Source organism: Dermacentor andersoni, chromosome 5, assembly GCF_023375885.2.
Source record: "Dermacentor andersoni chromosome 5, qqDerAnde1_hic_scaffold, whole genome shotgun sequence".
In the NCBI taxonomy this organism is placed as follows: domain Eukaryota; kingdom Metazoa; phylum Arthropoda; class Arachnida; order Ixodida; family Ixodidae; genus Dermacentor; species Dermacentor andersoni.
The window spans coordinates 88719189-88740092 of NC_092818.1; positions in this window are offsets into that span (position 1 = coordinate 88719189).

Genomic DNA, 20904 nt, shown 5'->3' on the forward strand with positions numbered 1-20904 from the left:
CAGACTTTCTCCCTATGCCTCGAGTAGCGTTCCCATGCGGTGTTTTTTCTGTGCCTTCTCCCGAACCCCTACTGAGGGACATAACGCGGCGCCGAGGACACCACCTCTTTTTTGGCGTGTTGGTCTTCCACATTGTATTAGTCATCGTAACTGACGAAAAACGCATTGTCAATAGGCGGTTATATGTTTGGCCGTGACTTTGGGGCTCGGAACTCGCGTCCACGAGAGGGCACGAGCAGGGCGTTTGATATGGAATTGAAACTGTTCCCACCGGGCGGAAGGCGGGGAGGGCGCAGTGCCGTAATACTTTGCAGACACTGTCGTCAGCGCCTCTTGCATACGCATCTCTTTTTAATGGCCAACCTTGATGACGGGCCCTCTTAATAAAGGAGAATCAGCAATGGCATTGCAGTTACGATGCTATATAGGAGATAAGAGCAACATCAGCCTGCAGAAATCCATGGAATCTTATCCGGGATCAGGCCGCTGGGCAAACACTTTATTTTTGTCGAGTGAACGCGACAAACGCTACTGTGTGCAACTTCCCGCAGAAAGACGAGAAAGCGCACTCTGAAGTCACGTCCTTGGCGCAAGACAGTAAGGTAGCTCGTTTATGAGGGACGCATACGCGCACTTTATGGCATATCTTGTCGCTGAACTTCTGTTATTTTTGCAACTCCCACATAAGATTTTGCTTCGATCCATTGCTTCGGGTGCGTAATCAGAAAACAAAACATGCGACGAAGAAGTTGAAAGTCGTTTTCTCACAAGAAACGACATGGCGAGTGCGTAAATAAGAAATTCACATCAGCTTGACCATTCCATGGACGAAGCAGTAGAGTGACAAAAGCTGGACCAAGTTAAGATTGACAAAAGATTTTCTGTGGCTCAGTACTGGTGTCCGAGATAGTCACACGTAATTCTGCTTAGTTAATTATATACAAAGATTTATGTGTGCGTTGCACAGATGTAGTCTCTTTGGTGCTGAAGAAAAGGAAAAAAGCTTGGACTGGGAGTGCGTGGGCTGGGCATTTACTTTTCTGCGTGCGTTCTTGACACAATAGATTTACACCAATAATGCACAGACGTGGCGGAAAACAAGATTGTGGACGTTCGCGCACCGTTGACGAACAAGTGCGCGTCACGCCCCTGCAATTAAGCGTATGGGAAAGGGAAAGTATGTCGTTAATATTTTACTGTTGTCATCTTGTAGTACGCCGATACCAGAAATTTCGGCTCTACTTTGCCGGTGTGCGCGTATTGAAGTACGCTTTGACATTACTGCACGTTATGTTTGTACTTTGTCCTTTGTTACACATGGATATACTCCCATCTGAAACGAACACGCGAAGCAAGAATGTTGAGCTTCGGATAGAAAGCAGTTCACAAAAGCATGCTTAATGATGACGACCACCGCGTTGTATAATCAGATTTCGTAAGCGAGCAAGCTTCATTGCGCTACGCGTTGTTTTCAGCTGCTGTAGGGATTCCGGCATGCGCGGTCCTAGGTTGATTTATGACGGCGAGCACAACCGGTCAGAGTCGCCCGCTCTCCTTCTTCGAGAGCCACCACGGTTAGAGTGATGGGTCACTGCGGCAAGGCTTCTAGTTCAGTTGTAAATCCGCGAGAGATGACGTTAATGATGTTCGTCGTTCGATGGAGGCAGCGCACCAGGCGAAGGAAAGTCGCGTTTGCGGAAAGAAGAGTTTAGGGGGTTCTTTGTTCTTCTGTGTATAGTTCCAACTCAGCAGCCGGGGTTGCTTTATTTCTTCGATCTGAACCTCATGAAGTTCAGTCATGTCTGGTTGCTGCATTTGACTGGAGTTGTGCGTGCATTTTTCCTGCTGTGAACCATGGGACTTGAGAAGGTAATGCTTTAGCATCAGCTTCCTGGATGAGAACACCAGCCACGAATTAATATACTTAAATGATCACGGAAAAATAATGAAACTAGGCACATAAACGCGCAGCAAGTAAGTAGAGCGATACCAGGGAAATGAGCAAGTATCGAGGCAATTGTTGAAGCAGCAAAATAGTTCGAAGCCGGAAAGAAATAGTTTGCTGAGCCATTCTCAACTATAGCCATCAAAGTTTACCCTAAGGGCCAAATTGTAAACGTGGCTAGCGCTGCAAGATGCACACTTTTTACTGTTCCTTCGAATTTCCTTATACAAGCACGGTCGCCAGTACAAGTGACAGCCCTCCTCACTCATATATCCTTTCTAACTAAATCTTATATGTGCCATCTGAAATGGTTTAACTTCGTCGGATGAATTTGCAGTTCTGAAGCGACTTTCCTTTGCTAAATATGCGCACGACAGTAGCTCGCTCCCACAGAATACTCACCTCTGTATGGTGCATGCAACAAATTCTGTGGACTATCGTTTATATCGGCGATGCAGAGGAGCCCATTTGATACGCACACTGTTTATTGCAAGTGCTGCATACTACCTCGAGGTATAGACATTGTCTTTCATAAAATATACGACAAGCAATGATGCATTCTCTCGCGGGGCACATTTATTTTCTACCCGGTTGAGTATAACACGCAAGCTTTTCCTTCATTTGCCTCAGTGACCTTGTTTTCGCGTTTCTTCCCATCGACTTTCCCTTTTATTGCATAGCCTACTGGCTTCTTCCCCAAAATAGTTATCGCCATTGGCTGATTGCACCATTTCTTCAAAACAGCCTTTCTTTATTGTACTTGTAAGCCATTTGTCTGTTTGTTCTCGGGGCATTCCATGGGTTGCAGCGATAGCCCCGTTCAGTTGCAATTTCACTGCCAGTACTTCCAGCGTTGTGTGTAAGGAAGCACTGGTATTATGCCTTTAAATACAAACTAGGGAATCGTCATTCATTCAGGGAGTCTGTGAACTCTCTTATTCAAGGAATACATTTCTGCCGCAATCTTCGCCTTTCTTTATGAAACATAAATGACTTAACCAAGCTATACTTGTCGTTATTGTATATGAAAATATGCTCTTGGCTCGTTTCGTGTGAAAGTCTTGAGAGACCATATCTTTCATAAAATAGTCACCCGTGGGCGTGCGAATGATTCTGTGGAAGAATGGTTGTGTCAAAAAGACAGAGACATTGCGCGTGTGCCTCGCGCGAGGTGATTCACGCTCACAAGGGACCATCTAACTCTTTCCTTACCGCTAGAAATGTGCCCATTTTTGGAGCTATTATGAGTTATCATTTTATTTGAAGACAGTGGTCACAACAGATACTGTGATACATAAAACTATAGCCTGTTCACTTGGGTTCTGAACGAACTTATAGCAGTAACAATTGCTCACATAATTCTTTTCTAACTCTTATGTTAAAGTTCAAAGAAGAACATCAAAGAATACGCATGAATGTAACATGAGAAATAGAAAAATGCACGTGGTTAGCAGTGACGAGCGAGCCCCCATCTAAAGATTTTCGGGTTTCATGATGCGCTTTTTTTGCAAGCTATTGGATTATGAGTAGGAAAGGAACGCTGTACATCCACTGATATTAGTGAGATATATTTTTGGCTCGAGGCCTTCAGAGTCGGAGAACGTTTGTTGGTCTGAACCTGTGAGTGTTGTTTCAGAAACGAAAAGTCGCGATTTCTTCCCGAGATGGATTGAAGCGTTGAACTAACTGTATCAGCAACAGGCCAATTGTGGATAGTGGCGAACCTTTCCTGAAGGTACAAAATGAGCAGCACATTTAGGGTCAGAGTTACGCCCGATCATTGAAGTTTCTCAATGGTTTCGGCTAAAACATGAAGTAAGCGCGCAATTACACCAGATCATCTTTAAGTATATTGTCGCGAGCCGCAGTTTGAGCCCCTCTCGTAGTGATGCTCAGCTCTGCTTCAAAGCCGTAAATAACAACAGCCTTTACAAAGGCAAAGTGTTTGTGACAATAATCATTTGCCTTTAGGCAGGTGATTACTACATTTCTAGCGTTAAATATTAGGTTCCTAGCGGGTTATACTATTGTAAAGAAAATAAGATTAGAACAAAACACGGGAAATGCATTTTTACTTCCCCAAAATTCAATATAGGCATAGGAATTGAAATAGGCATTGATAGGCGCAATGAAAGTTTATGTAAAAATGTTTCTAGACTGACAGTTCGCGCGATAAGAACGTAAGAGAAAAAAAATCGCCCACTTAAATCGCCGTTGGTGTGGACCCTGTCGCTTTCTGACTACATTGTTGTTTGATAAAGATCAGCTTGGCTTTATCGAAAGCAACACTTGCCTTATTTTTATTACCTGTTAATATTTCACGTAAATTTTATTGTAAGTACCAGCAACGTACCCGGAATTTTTTTCGGGGGGGGGGGGGCCCACCACCTCCACCATCATCATCATCATCAGCCTGTTTTATGTCCACTGCAGGACGAAGGCCTCTCCCTGCGATCTCTAGTTACTTTTGCCATGCGCCAACCGATTCCAACTAGCGCCCGCGAATTTCCTAATTTCATTGCTCCACCTAGTGTTTTATCGTCCTCGATTGCGTTTCCCTTCTCTTGGTACCCATTCTGTAACCCTAATGGTCCAACGATTATCTTACCGGCGCATTACATGACCTACCCAGCTACATTTTTCTCTTTTGATGTCAATTAGAATATCGTCTATACCCGTTCGCTCTCTGATCCAAACCGCTCTCTTTCTCTCTTAACGTTATGCCTAGCAATCTTCGTTCGATCGCTCTTTGCGCGGTCCTTAACTTGCTTTCAAGTCTCTGCCCCATATGTCAGCACTGGCAATATGCACTGATTGCACACCTCACTTTTCAATAATAATGGTAAGCTTCTAGTCAGGAGCTGGCAATGTTTGCCGTATGCGATCCAACCTATTTTTATTCTTCTGTGAATTTCCTTCTCATGATCAGGGTTCCCTGTGACTAATTGACCTAGGTAAACGTGCTCCTTCACAGTCTCTAGTGACCGACTGGCTATCCTGATCTCTTGTTCCTTTGCCCGGCTATTTATCATTATCTTCATCTTCTGCATCCTAATATTCAACCCCACTCTTACACTCTCTCTGTTAAGGTCTCCAATCATTTGTTGTAACTCGTCTGCATTGTTGTTGAATAGAACAATGTCATCGGCAAACCGAAGGCTGCTGAGATATTTGCCGTCGATCTTTGCTCCTAAGCCTTCCCAGTTTAATAGCTTGAATTCTTATAAGCACGCAGTGAATAGCTTTGGAGAAATTGTGTCTCCCTGTCTGACCCCTTTTTCTATAGGTATCTCCCTGCTTTTCTTGTGTAGAATTAAGGTAGCTGTAGCACCTCTGTAGATATTCTTACGCGAAGGACGAGTCAGTAAGACGAGAAACTATTTACAGATTATATTTACAACAACGGTTGCAGCGCTGCCCGGTTAGATTCACAGCGCGAGCCCAGTTCATTCTTCCTCCTCTTTTCTGGAGTGATGGCGCCTACGCGCCTCGTTCAAACAAATACCACACGCATGTAGCATATTTTCCAAGCTTTTTACGTAAGCGTTCTGTACTCCTTGATTACGTAGTGCCTCTATGATTGCTGGTATCTCTGCTGAATCAAATGCCTTTTCGTAATCTATATAAGCCACATAGAGAGGCTTATTGTAATCTGCAGATTTCGCGATAACCTGATTGATGACATGGATGTGATCCATTGTAAAGTATCTCTTCCTGAAGCCAGCCTGTTCCCTTGGTTGACAAAATCCAGTGTTGCCCTTATTCTATTGGAGATTATTTTGGTAAATATTTTATATAATACTGGGGGCAAGCTAATGGTCCCATAATTTTTCAATTCTTTAACGTCTCCTTTTTTGTGGATTAGTATAATGTCTGCATTCTTCCAGTTTTCTCGGACCCTTGCAGTCGATAGACACTTCGTATAAAGAGCCGCCAGTTTTCCAAGCATTATGTCTCCTCCATCTTTGAATAAATCGACTGTTATTCCACATTCTCCTCCCGCTCTTCATCGTTTCATGTCTTGCAGGGCCCTTCTCACCTCATCGCTAGTTAACGGAGAGTTTCTGTATCCTGTTCATTACTGTTTCTAAGTGAAGTATCGTGACTCCTCTGGGTACTGTAAACAGGTCAGCTTAGAATTTTTCCGCTGCTTTTACTATATCTTCGAGATTGCTGATGATATTATCCTTCTTATCTTTTAGTGCATACATCATGGTTTGTCCTATGCCAGGTTTCTTTTTTACTGATTTCAGGCTGCGTTCATTTTTTACGGCTTCTTCAGTCTTTCTCATGTTTTAGTTTCGAATATCAGTTATTTTCGCCTTGTTGATAAGTTGTGACAGTTCCGCGAATTGCGTAACGCTGTGCGGCCGCCAGTCCCATACAAGCGCATAGAGCGCAGGACTCTGCGATTCTAGACGTACTGCGCTCACCGCGAAATGTTAGAAAAACACCCACATAAGCACAGCAGAGAAGTGGCTACGTGAGGCGGTTCGACCGATAACTGTAGAAGCGTCATTCAAAACAAGTAGTTGTTCTCCACTTCCGGCGGCGTTTTCTCTACTTCCTTTTTAAATAAAAAGATGTTGATCCATAAATATTCTCATAAACAACGGTTAACTTTTTTATTATTCGCTTTTGCTTGCAGTTTGGTTGCTGCCTTGGCTCTCTCCCTAAGTAGATCGCTTACTTTCTCAACTCCTTGCGATTTTTCTTTCCAGTTGCCAATTTTGCACGAAAAATGCTATACAATTAGGGAAAAACAGACGAGGTAACGGGCGACACTCATCTTGCTTATGGGTTTAAGGGTTATTGCAGGGTTTCATGATGGACGCTCTTTCACATTATTTTATTTCCCACCTTATCTAACCCATATCACGTGTATATGGTTCCGGGCATCTGCCAGCGTCGCTGCGAGCCGTAACTCAAGGAAATAATGAAGCAAAGGGATAAGTTAAACGCAATTGGCGTTTTCTCCGGCCGCAACTCGTTCCATGAGAGTACAGACCAGCTGAGTAACAGCCGCATCCCTCTCCTGGTCCCAGGATCAGCCTAAACAAAGAAGGTTGAACTAACAAAAGCAACAGCTATGCGCGTGACGGTTGAATAGATGTTGACAACTGAACGCATCTCGAGTTAATCGCGCTGGTGCGGAATCTATGAGAAAACTGTCCTTCACATTAAAAGAGATGCCGATAACTACCGCCATTTAAAAGGAGTGAAAAAGGCAGCAAAATGCTGACCGATGAACAGCTGCCAAGTCTCAACATTGATCTGGCGGCGCTTTAGGAATGTGTGAGGAGTGGTGGCGTAAGTGGGGAGGGGGGGGGGGGTATGCCACTTGATTTCGGGGGGGGGGGGGGGCCCGGGCCCCCCCGGGCCCCCCCCCCTGGGTACGGGCCTGGTAAGTACCTAATGTAACGTAGTAATTATTAACGAGAGCTTGCTTTACTGCGACACCGCCTGCAGCGCCAGGAAACGAAACGTGCCAACCTGCGAATCATGCACACGCGCTAGTGTTACGACGTAGTATTGTGACGTATAGTGTTGTGTCGTATAGAGTACAACTACACAATATTCTAGAGTTCGAATATACTAATTCACTGTAGAGACCCGCATGCCATGTTTTCCGAAGCTGCATGCAGAGAATATGAGCTTTTTACCAGGTCTCACGGTCCGTCACTTATGGCAGTTGATTGCACAACGAACTTTCATTTTACGTATATTGCTCAGCAAGGAATGAGAAAAGACTCCCTTATAATTAATTAGAAATATCTTACTAATTTTCACAATGTTTCCTTCTGTCGTCCGGCTATTCATTGAAAGCGCGAGGTCGCTCTAGGAAATGGGCTCTCATGGCAGCCCATTTACCTCGTACCGCGCCTTGAGTGCAGTAAAGGCGCGATACGAGGTATCACGCAATTGATAAAGTAAGACGCTAGTAACGAAATTGAGCAGAATATATGATAGCTTGGACCGGCAGTTACACAGGCGCTTCCTTCTCACTTCGGTAGCTGGACATGCGACTTCTGGCGCCGGGAAGTTTCTTGGTTTATATTATTTTTCTCTCTATCGCATAAAACTTGAGCACAGAAGCTCGTATTCTTGTCTGCAGCTCGTGTGAGCCATTTGTGAACGGTTTGCCTATCCGCTTTTTTTTCCATTTGCGAGCTTAGTAAGGTGGGAGCGCGCGTGATCCGAGACGTCTCCTATATCATTGTTTTCAATTTGTGGCTTTCAGGAGATCGGCAGCCTCTATACTTAACGATCTTTGGAGCTAACAAAAAAGGCACGTTTTATTCTTCCGTTTCTTCTGGGGTCTCGGAATTGAGAACAATAATGACTAGAGAAACGCTGTTCTTGCAACGGAAGGAGAGAGGTGATTCCAGTCGTTGCTTTGTGCATGGTGCGAAAGAATAGAATAAAATTTTAAAATGTCACCGCTCCTTCCAGTTCGTGAAGATGGTCCAACGCTGAAACTGAAAGTGCATGGGGAGGAGAGAGTAGAGAGTCGAATGTGCAACCATAGGAACAGCGGAGTCACCGTCGCTTTCCTGCACATGCTTGCGCCACCTCTTGCCCTCCCCGTCCCACTACAGAACGAAACGTATTATAAACGTACGAAAAGCAAAAAACGAAGAAACAATCTGCAGCCCAGGTATGTCGCCTGTGGCTAATTATTTGAGAGCGTAGAGCACACACTCAGTTGCATGATGTAGTATTTCGCTGGTGTTGACATTGTGGTAAGGTCGAAAATAGTTGAGCTTCCTGTTGTGTCCGCATCGCTAGAGCTTTCAAAGCCAGGTGTTGTAAGCTCGGCGCGGCGAGGCGCTGTTTAATTAGCTGGCATGTATTGAGCAAGGGACGCCTTAAAACGGCGCCGATCACCGCTGCCGATGGAAGTTGCGCTAAACAACCACCAGATGGCTTGCACTGCCATTCTTCGAGCAAGCATGCTACCAATAAATGTGCAACATGACAACAAAGAACGTCAAGCGGAAAATCAGAGAGGCTGAGATAACCTCACCGGAGGCGGCAACGAAAAAGAGACCTGGTATAAGTGACTACTTAAAAGGAAAAATAAAAAAAGCAATGTCAGGAAATAAACAATTTATGATAACTTAAAGGGAAGCTCATTGCGATTCGAAGCGAGATCAGGATGCCTTAGAACGCGCACTTATAAAGCGAGATATAAGAAGGAAGAAGAAGCATGTGCTTCCTGCAATAAAACTAGAGAAACGAAGGAGCACGTTTTCTTAGAATGGGAAGATATCTGCCAAGCGGTAGATTTAGGCACATCGGGCTTCCTTGAAACCCTTGTGTTAAGAGAGAGCAGGCGGAAAGGGAACATGTCCGCAGTAGAGATTAGTTAGGGGCGTTTGAAATACTGCTGGGAGAAACATAGGGAAACGACAAACAACGGAGACGTACAAAAAAAAAGTTTCCAATAAGGGTTCAGAAAGCTTAGTGACGGGAATTCTCCATGTTCTTCTACTTTTTTTTTCTTCTTCTTTAACATAGGTGGGACAGTTCTTGAAAATTATTCTTTTTTTTTTTCATTCGGCTTCATCAAAGTTGTGGGCATTTACACAGAGAAGAGTATAGCTTCAAAGGGTTGCTCTTTCAAGTCCTGCGTACTTCATTCAGAATCACATGGTTTAGTTGCCTGCAAAAGCGTAGCCTGTAAAAGGTCTAGTTAGAAAAAATTTTGCTTTTTTTTGTGTGTGCTGACAACTATATTCATGTCAGCCAAATGGTCACATCTGTACGATACTGCCAAAACACGTCTCACGTGCATGCACCACGTGGCACTTTTCATAAATTCAAGCTGAGAAAACACTCTTCGCCCATTTTTTTTTTTTTCATGGACGTATGCATTTAGCCTGCCTCAAATGCAGCCGACGCATGTGCTAGAAGAAAACATTCCTTGTTTTTGTAAAAACGTTAAAAACTTGCATGATCCCAATTGATACCATTGGGGCCTTCTGGGTAGCATGTGTATACGCGCATGTACAAAACGCGTGGTTGCAAGCTTTAGCATCCCTATAAGATAACTAGCGCTACTAGAAAAACTTGACAGCAATAATGTCTGCGCAACACATAGAGAAAGAAAAGGAGGCTTAGGAAAGGTGTGCTGATAAAGCTTCCGTTGACAAGCACAATGCCCGTTTATAACACGCTTTTATCCCCGCTCACATTATTTCGCCCCGAATACCTTGGTCACGTCGAGACCATCGATACTATGCAGATTGTATAGGTCCCCGATGAGGCGTCCCTACAGCCGTCCTTGACTTGAGCGCCCTCTCTGCTCCTGATGCAACATCTACGGATGTTTTCAGCCCATTCATCGCCGAGGATATGACACCCTCGCAGCGATCCCCACATCCTGCCATTCTGCAGCACTTCCGAACTTCTTTTGACGTCGCACAAACATTCTTAGGCCGCACATCAACAGTTGAGCACCACATCAACACTGGTTCCCACTCACCGTTGCGCCAACGTCCGTATCGCGTATCCGCTGCGCAACGCCGTGTCATTGCCGACCAGGTCGACGACATGCTCGGTCGAGGCATGATTAAACCTTCACAGAGCCCATGGGCTTCTCTTGTGGTACTTGTCACAAAGAAAGACAGTTCCATGCGCTTCTGTGCAGTTGACGGCGCCATCTACGCACTCGACACATGCATGACTGAGCAAATGATAATTCCTATGCACAAGGATGCCAAAACAGGCGCGTAGTTAGCATAGTCGCAAAGATGTACGCGATATTAGAGTTAGATGTTTTTCTTGCATGCTTTTTTAGCAAGCGACCTCTATGATAACCGAAGTGAAAGACGCGTCAAGTAAATAGTAATTCGGGACCCTTAAAGTAAGACTTGACGAAAGGATGGGTGAAACGTATCTGGCAGTAAGAGATATGCATCGCTATCTGTTGTCATTGACTTGTGGAGGCGGGGGGGGGGGGGGGGGAGGTAGTGGGACCAGCGGCATAAGCTTTCGCGCGTTAATACCAAAATCTGAAACGTCGTTTTTTATGCAGCAGAAGCCATGATTGTAATTAACCTAAACTGATATGTCTCTCCAGTAGTTGAAACTGCGATAGGGTGGTGCCACTGTATTATATAGTTATGAGACAGTAATTGCTACCTGCACACTCCTTCGGCTAACGACGTCCAACATCGCATAACCTACTAAAGAAAAAAAAATCTGAAATGCTAAATAACGTGCCTCTTTCTAGAGTCCTGCGTCATGACCGCAGGAAAAGCCACAGATGCGCTGACAAGCGTCCTTCATTCCGTGCTTAAATGAGAAATTCTCAGTAAAATGATTCAGAAAGCCAGACGCTCGCGACACCTGACTGCCGTGAGCATCTTCAACGTACGCAGCCACAGGCAAGGCAGCCCACGTGGCCGCAGCAGAACAATAAGACCTCGCTAATTATGCTTCGTAATGGGAATCACAGTGAATGCTGAAGAGAGTGCTTCTCGCGTTTGTTTTGTTTTCGCTAGACCGTCGTTTTTCGTTTCAGAAGAAAATAATAGGACAGAAAAGCTGGTTATAGCAAACTTACCCCATCATTTTTTTTTTGTTTCTTGGTTTTATATGCCTAAGTATTATGTGTGGCTTTTATTGCTCTTCTATAGGGCTACACCTGCTACACCTGGTCGGCAACTGTTTCTTGTTCAACTATTGGGAACGTACGGGTACCCATCCGGTCTAACGAATTAAGTGAAGCAGTTCGTGAAAGCACTATTAGTAGTATTAGCGTGAGAAAGCAAATAATCTCTTGTATTGTTTTTCGTGTAATGTCCTTGTATGACTACGTATTTCACCACTTAGTATTTTAACACGAAAGTTTTTTATGTCGGGCTCCGCCAGAAACCTGTCCATGTAGGTGTGTCACGCATTCGTCCGCATGCCAATCTGGGAGACGCAGATACACTGCAGTTTTATGCTTGCATAATAGTTAGGAAAGTAAGCATAGAAAAGTTTGAAAAGCTACACTCAGGCTCTAAGAAGCAATATAGTAAAGGGCTCCAGATTGTTGAGTTCTTAAGCTGAGTAGAGGTCTAAAGACGCGATACTTTCATGTTAAATTATTTAAACAAAACTAGATAAACCGCTAATTGTATGCTAGTCCTCGTGCTCAAGAAAGAAGGCTTACACTTCCTCTTAGTGCGGTGGTTGAGGTCGTTAACACATGTAGTCCTGGCCCCGGCATTAAACATATAATGAGCTCACGCTTTCCCAAAATGTCAGGAGAGTCAGGGTAGTTGTGTGCCGGACACGTTCAGAAAACACAGTGCATATGTAAAACAGTATACTTTTTATTGAGACATACCTAATTTTAGAATATACAGTTCCTTAAGTACAGGGAATGGACATTTAATTTGTTTAATATATGAAGTCTCAATACCTCAGGTAAATGGCAACCACTAGGCAGCTTTATTTACATTCAGTAACCTGCCTCCAGATGGAGGTATTTTGTCTGCCTTTAAAGACCCTCTAGCATAAAATATTGTGAGGGACACGTTACACCTAGGAACGTCATTTGTCTGTCACTGTGATTACGTACCTTCTCGTTGCAGCACATGAGCTCACGGCCATTTCCTTAGCTGATATACAATACTGCATCACAAATATGACTACTGCGAGTTGAGTTGACGTAGTTGACGCATGTCACATATGACAGCCAATCTGAACGTCCAGTGCGTGATTGATAGCCCATGCAAGTTCTCGTGCACCAAGTGACTAAGGTTTTACTCCTCACGTACGTTAGACAAAAATTTACTATTACAGATTTCCCTCATCTGAAGCTTGGAAACCACCATTGGTTTATAAAGAAAGAAGAAACACAGGGGCTTTTTTTGTAAGGAGAAGAAGTAGCAAGTATTTGTTTTCTGAGAATAGCGGTGAACGCGCAGAATGACAAAAATGAACCAAACTTCCATGAACATAGCGAAACAATGCATATTGTATCAACTTGGGAGGCAAAGCATACGTGTATTCTGTGCCAGCAAAACCAACACGGTGTCTTCGCAAGCTGACGTATATGCTTGGAGGGGAACAGCAATGAAACATTCTCTCTGGTGAACTTACGCAAACATGACCTGTCTCTTCTTTACACAGCCCACGCACTCAACGGAAAAAAAGTTGTCACAAACATTCGCGCCTTAGCCGTAGCACTCTTTAAGCGCAAGCGAGTTCGTGCGAGCCAGTGCGAAAGTTCCTTCTTGCAGAAGAAGCGACATAGGATCGTAGGAGTTGGAGCACTGTTTGCCGAGCTACTCAGGCCCGTTTGTCTCATTGACGCAGACGAAGCAATTTGTTCTACGACCCGTTCCGCCTGCCCGCGATCTCTGTGCGCTTGCCTTTCCTTATCGAAGTGAGCTCTGTTTGACTAGCCATTGTTGCCGAAACATGGTGTAGAATACATTTATCTTTTGCATGTCTAACCTTGTCACTAGCTTTATTAATACTTCATAAGTTAGGAAAAGTAATCTTAACACTGACCTTTCTAGCTCACTCTAGCTGATTTAACGCCATACATAATTCAAGCCGCCCACTTAACTACCCTATTTTAATCGTCTGACTGCGAACTATAGAACTAAATAGATGTTCAATTACTTGGAGCATTCAATCTGCACTTCTATTTGAAATCACTTTCCTTGCAATTAGTATACCGTCAAGATGTCCTTTGATTGCGGTATACCGCGAAGCGACACAGCGTAATTATATCAACTTTTTTACGTAACTCCTCCGGTGACCTAGACAACAAGACAGGAAATGTTACCTCTTTATAAAACTCACGCGGCATGTTTAGTGAAATAATTCTTGCTGTGTGAAATGATAATTTCGTAAGTCTTTATATATGTGCGTACGTTAAGCCGTATCGGAAGTCCTAAATTTTAACGGCACGCTTTTCAGATGAAATCTGATTATGTCGCCATACATAGTTACTCCACTAGGACACGGGGTTGTGTCACTTTTTCTGGATTGGAAAGCAGTGCTCTGCCCAAAATGTCTGAACGAACAGAAAGGCAGGCTCTCTAGTTGGCTTACAACAAAATTCCGAATTGAGACTCTCCAACTGAGTTAATGAGGTCTACCGACATTCCGTTGCTTCAATTACTTAAGAAAAATACCGGCTGGAAATGATTTCCAACCGACTCAATAACAAACTAGCACTAAACCCCTCAATGTATGTAAGTCCACTAGACCAACTCGCCACAATCAGCAATATGCTTTACCTTCCTTTTTTACCGGAACTAGCATATTAAAATGTTAATTTTCTTTCATCGCGCCATTCATGACTGGAATCGCTTGGCTTAGTGACAGTTATAGTAGCAATATTGTACTTTTCTGTTCAAATGTTTGTTAATTGTTTTTATATACTCATTTCTGCTATTCCTGCATGAACATCTTGTCCGCATTATGTAATAAATAAATAAAATATATGGTGACAGGGATAGTGTACGGAAATGCTCTAGGAAGAGGAGGAATGCAGGAACGAAAAGAAAAAGTATTATCACGGCATTCACGTGGCTATGTCAGCTGATATACCCCCCAGTTAAACAGGAATTGCGTCACGAGCGCCAGTTTCTCCCATGATACTTGGTAGGTCATGCTTGTGAGAAATAAAAAAATAACCAATTAGCGCTGCTACTACGGCAATCGTTTTGTTATTGCTCGAGGGGAAGACAGCCATCCCGCTTGTCGTCTACATACGACAAGCAATCCCGCTTGTCGTCTACAGCAACATACACGCATCATTTCTTCAGATGCTCACGCTAAGCACTGCTAGCGCCAGGGTCTATATGCTCTGACATGACGACTTCGCTGCAGCCGAATACTGCATATGCAATGAGGATGGCTATATGTGCTTGTTGATAGGTCCTCGTTCAATCTATGGTAGCACAGGCAGAACGACACAAACAGAGAAGGCACACCCGGCAGCGCACAGCGCTGCCGGGTGTGCCTGTTGTGCCGCTGCAAACTGCTGTTGTGCAGTCAAAAACAAATTTAAACTTCGAAGCCTTTTTTTTAATTACAAAACACGCGTAATATCTGATCCTTATAAAGACGGGTCAGGAATATTGTAACGCACTGGTTTTCTTATTTCGATAGCAATCATATGCACACTACAGGCACATTTCTGCCATCGTCATCGCGGTCGTCGTCACCGCCAAGTTCCATATAAATTGCAGGGGTGATAACGTCGTTGCCGCGAGCCGTACGCTATATGTGCGAGTGAAAGCTTGCAAGCATGAGCCGACCGTGGTGGCTCAATATCGCGTGCGCTAGAAAGGAAAACGGGGAGGAAGCGCAACGTCTTCCGTCGCCCGCGAGGCAGCTGGTGGAAGGAAGGGAGGGTGGGGCGACGTTCCACTCTTGCGGCGGCGCGTATGGCGCGGCCACCGATCTGCGATGAGCACAGCCTTTATACGGCAGCCGGGTTTGTCTGTCTTGATTTTTTTCTGAAAACCAGACGCTACACTATCTAGTAGTCCTGCCGAGGAGTCCGCGCATGGCTTCGAGGCGAATAGCGTGGCTAGTGAGTCGGGTGGCTGTCCTTGAGGAACCCTTGCGAATGGGGTTCAATTCCGCTCAGGACTGGATAAATTTAAGCGTTCTTTTTTCTCAATGTATCGCGCCACACTCCCAATGGCACATACCTAGTTACCCAAGGCGTCCCAAACATTCATTGAAGAGCGGCGCACACCTGCTGGGACATACCCAGTAACCCATTATGGCATCAAAGACTTTTTTTTCAACCAATGGTGCCTACCCAGTGCCGCCTTTACAGTGACACAGGTCGGCGTGGAAGAGATTCGTTGACGAGGGGCGCGTATGCACGCATTTGCACATACGCAATTGCTCAAGTTGTTCCAGGGGTTCGTTTCAAATGTCAGGGTGACTGCATTTTGGAGCCGTGCACACGCCCGAGGACGTCTAACAGCAGAGGGCCAAATGCATATGTCTTCAGCATATATGGAAAGGTTGACTGTATGTGGTAGAACGACGGCAAGTCCAATGAGTGCAATGTTAAACAAAGTGGGGCTAAAAACCCCGCCCTGCGGGACGCCACAAGTGATATGGTCAGCGGTTCGGCCATCTGCACGTAGCACAAAAAGGGATCTTTTGAATAGATAGCTCCGAATCCACTGACACATTCGTCGACCAATTCCAATATTTTCTAGGGCATAAATGATGGCTTCATGCGCTAAATTATCATAGGCGCCTTTCACGTCGAGCAAAAGTGCAAGCGATATGCGTTTGAAGTGTTTTCCTTGTTGCACAGACGTCACGAGGTCGATGATGTTGTCAACAGAGGAGCGGACTCTTCTAAACCCAGTCATGGCCTCGTTGTATACCTGTATCTTGAGGCACTCAAGATAACATTCGAGGTGTGTAAGAATCATTCTTTCCAAGACCTTCTTAACACAGCTGGACAGCGCAATGGGTCTGTAGGATGCTAGGCAAAGTGGCGACTTTCCAGGCCTTCGGAGTGATATTAATCGGCTGAACTTCCACCGTTTAGGAGCGACGCCATCACTCCATGGCTGATAGCAACATTCGAGAAGTCGACTTCGGCCATCTTCCCCTACGTGGCATGAAGCAGCGTAGGTGATGCCGTCCAGTACTCGTGACGATAAGCGCATGTATGTGGCCTGAGCAGCCTCTAGTTCAAAAATATTAAAATTATATTATGGGGTTTACGTGCCAAAACCTCTGATTATGAGGCGCGCCGTAGTGGAGGACTCCGGAAAGTTTGACCACCTGGGGTTCTTTAACGCGCACCTATATCTATGTACACGGGTGTTTTCGCATTTCGCCCCCATCGAAATGCGGCTGCCGTGGCCGGGATTCGATCCCGCGACATCGTGCTCAGCAGCCCAACACCATAGCTACTGAGCAACCACGGCGGGTAGGCCCTAGTTAATGAAGTGTGAAGGGTACATTCAATTCTGGGAGGCGTATCACAGGAACCTCGCCCAGAGTTTGTCCACTGTGGGGGATCATACCACGCGCAATCTTCACAAAGAAATCTTCGGCTATATCTACGTACGAATGTCCTTGATGAAGGGCTAGGTCGCAGAATGGATGTCGTTGTTGCGGAGATGAGCCAAGACCACGCACCGTCCTCCATATGATATACAGTGGCTTGCGAGGGTGAACAGATTCGGAGAACGTCTTACACTATTGTTCCTCCAGCCTTTCCATACAACGTTAGATTTTCTTTTGTGTACATCGAGCGTCTCTAAGGTCATAAGTTGACATGGTACACCCGTGTCACCTCTTAGCTCTTCTCTGAACCGTTAGAAGTTGGTCAAGTTACACGCACGTTTTGTTTTGTATGTAAAGGAAAAAAAGAAGTTCAAAAGCAAGTTAAACGACTGCGCATGAAGCGATGGAGCTAAGAACGTTAGGCGCAACGTTAAGACACAGAAAGGGAGCGGTTTGGTTCAGAGAGCAAAGAGGGATAGCCGATATTCTAATTGACATTACAAGAAAGAAATGGAGCTGGACAGGTCATGTAATGCGTATGTTAGATAACCGGGGGACCATTAGGCTTACAGATTGAGTGCCAAGACAAGGGAAGCGCAGTCGAGAACGGTAGATGACTAGGTGGGGTGATAAAAATACGAAATTCGCAGGCGCTAGTTGTAATCGGCTGGCGCAGGACAGGGGTAATTGGAGATCGCAGGGAAAGGCCGTCCTGCAGTGGACATAAAATAGGCTAATGATGATGATGTAAAGGTGAACTTAGGCGCTTCCTGCACACTTATAATGAGGTCCTCAAGGCTGCAGGTAAATATTATAAACAGAAATAAGGTGCCTCAGAAACGCTGGCCAAGGCTTCGATCATCATCAGCAGCAGCAGCAGCCTGGCTACGCCCACTGCAGGGCAAAGGCGTGTCCCATAAATCTCCAACTACCCCTGTCATCTGCTAATTGTGGCCATGTTGTCCCTGAAATCTTCTTAATCTCATCCGTCCACCTGACTTTCTGCCGCACCCGGCCACGCTTCCCTTCTCTTGGAATCCTGTCCGTAACCCTTAATGACCATCGGTTATCTTCCCTTCTCATTACATGCCCTGCCCATGCCCATTTCTTTTTCTTGATTTCAACTAAGATGTCGTTAACTCGCGTTTGTTCCCTCACCCAATCTGCTCTCTTCTTATCCCCTTAATGTTACACCCATCACCCTTCTTTCCTTTGCTCGTTGCGTCGTCCTCAATTTAAGTAGAATCATTTTCGTAAGCCTCTATGTTTCTGCCCCGTAGTTGAGTACTGGTAAGACACAGTTGTTATACACTTTTCTCTTGAGGGATAATGGCAACCTGCTATTCATGATCTGAGAATGCCTGCCAAATGCACCCCAGCCCATTCTTATTCTTCTGATTATTTCCGTCTCCTGATCCGGATCCGCCGTCACTACCTGCCCTAAGTATACGTATTCTCTTACCACTTCCAGTGCCTCGCTACCTGTCATAAACTGCTCTTCTCTTCCAAGGAAACATTAGTTTCGATAAGAGGACCTATATTTGTCAACGGTGGCCTCGTCATCCTCGGCAGGTTACTTTGTACGGGTTAGTGGATTGACGTCACGTGCGGTCATTGTCGGTGTCCTCTGGCTGTAAAGGGTGAGACTGAAATGAAAATGAGCGCTGTTGTTTGACGTCTCAAGGCGTGGTTTCTAATACGAGTGTACTAGAGCGGGAGAGTGCAAACGCGGCAGAAAAAGAAAAAAGCAAGGTAAGAAAGAAAAAGAAGGAAGAGAGAAAACAAAAGGCTATAGAGAAGGAAAAAGGACGGTGGGGTGTTGGGGGAAGAGAGATGTTAGAAAGCCTTGAGCGGGCGCGCATTTGTGGTTTTAGAAGCGCCTGTCAGCCGATCAGTGTGCAAGTAACAAAAAGACACGAGCTTACGGAATGAGTTGAGTAATGTAGCGAGAATGTGCCGGGTAATTTTTAATGTGTGGTTCTCTAAAGGAAAAGAAAAAGAAGAAAAAAAAATACTCTAGGATGAATGGAAAAAGGAGAAAAGAGAACGGAAGAATAAATATGATGGTGGCAGCAGAAAAATGACGGTAGGGTGCAGGTGTACATGGGAAAAAGGTTCGTATGATTGGTATGTGCGTAAAACTGCGCAAGAGAATAATAAATTGAGTATCAGGAGGTAGGCAGGGGAAGACGTGGAAATGGAGGAATAGGCGAGATTGTGAATCGAGAGTAACTAGTGGCATAACGTGTTTTGTGCCTTTGGTAGTGGTATTCGCGTTTCAGGTTCAAGTTACAGCTTTTAGCGATTCTAAGTTGCCACGTGCAAAATTAATCCTCGTTGAGTGTGCGCAATTAAACTTGTGCATGAGTTATGATTGTGTATATTTAATTTCGTGAAGTCAACGCAAATTTGTTTGTAGTATATTGTGACGTGGTAGTGACGGTGAAGAAAGCAGCAATACGGCGGAATACAAAACTAGCTTTTATTGGGCGAACCTGTGCCAACAAAAACAGGCTACACTTATAGCACAACGATAGCGGCGAACACGGTCGGCGATCGTCGGAAACCTGATCAGTGGGTCAAGCGCGTCAGCTTTTAAAGAACAGTCTTCGAATGTTCCAGACTAATCGTTCGGACCCGCGTGCCTTCCACAAAGTTCTACACCATTCGCGTCAAGTGATGAGATCAGATAACATAAGGTTCGGCGAAAGCAGACAGCGGATAGAAGCATCGATAACTTTCCAGAAACTTAGGATACATGCAGGCTCGTCCCACGCTGTGCGATTACATTTGTTAGGCGGCGAAACGTGGTTGTCCGATAAATACAAGTACACGTGTCAATATAGAGCCTTGCTTTATCGAATAAAATAAAATAAATTATGGGGTTTTACGTGCAAAACTACTTTCTGATTATGATGCACGCCGTAGTGTGGGACTCCGGAAATTTTGACCACCTGGGGTTCTTTAACCTGCACTTAAATCGAAGTATGCTTTATCGAGTGTATGGCCATGTTCATTTAAAATATTGCGTTTTGCGTGCGAAAACCCCTTTCTGATTATGAGGCACGCCTTAGTGGATGACTCCGGAAATTTCGACCACCTGGGCATCTTTAACATCCACCTAAGTACACGGGTGTTTTCGCATTTGGCCTCCATCGAAATGCAGCCGCCATGGCCGGGATTCGATCCCGCGACTTCGTGCTCTGCAGCCCGACACCATAGCAACTGAGCAACCACGGCGGGTGCCATGTTCGTTGAAAGGGCTGGCCAATATTTTTAGATAAATTGTGTTTTGTATCTGCGCGATGACCGTTCAGTCTTGTATGAATTTATTGTCTAGTCTCACGTATGTATCGTTTGTTACAAGCGGCACATTCTACAGTAAGTAGACTACCTTGCTTGACGTGCAAGCGAAACTTGAAAGTACCTTGTAAAAGTAGTCTGACGCTGCATATTTTAGCATAGTAGAATATTGAATATGTTTTCATGTCCGTCTGCACCCGTGGCGGCCACAGGGACCGGATATTGGATTTGTCTTGGTCCTTGATTTGCCATGTACAAGAATGTCCTTGAAATTAGGATGAGTCTACAGCCTACTCTGGGCGGGACGGGAAAGATGTTATTAAGTTTCTGGTTGCTGGAGTAAATTGGTTAGTATTTAGTGAGGATGTTGTTTACGTTTGAGAGTGCGCTTGAGAATTTAGTAGTAAGAACAGGCGTTGTTGTTTCTGTGATGTTAGGGCGGGGTTTGAGTACTTCTGTTCGATTAGGTTGGTTGCATCGCTTTAGGCTTTTCGCAGGGCAGTGTTCGGTTGGTTCTGGTTTGACGGGGTTTTTTAAGGCAATCGAGTCTCTCTATGAAGTCATTGTTTTCAACGCAAATGCGACGTAGTCGTGTGGCTTCTCCTTTAAAGATGCCTTGTTTGCAAAGTCTGGGATGGTGGCTTGTG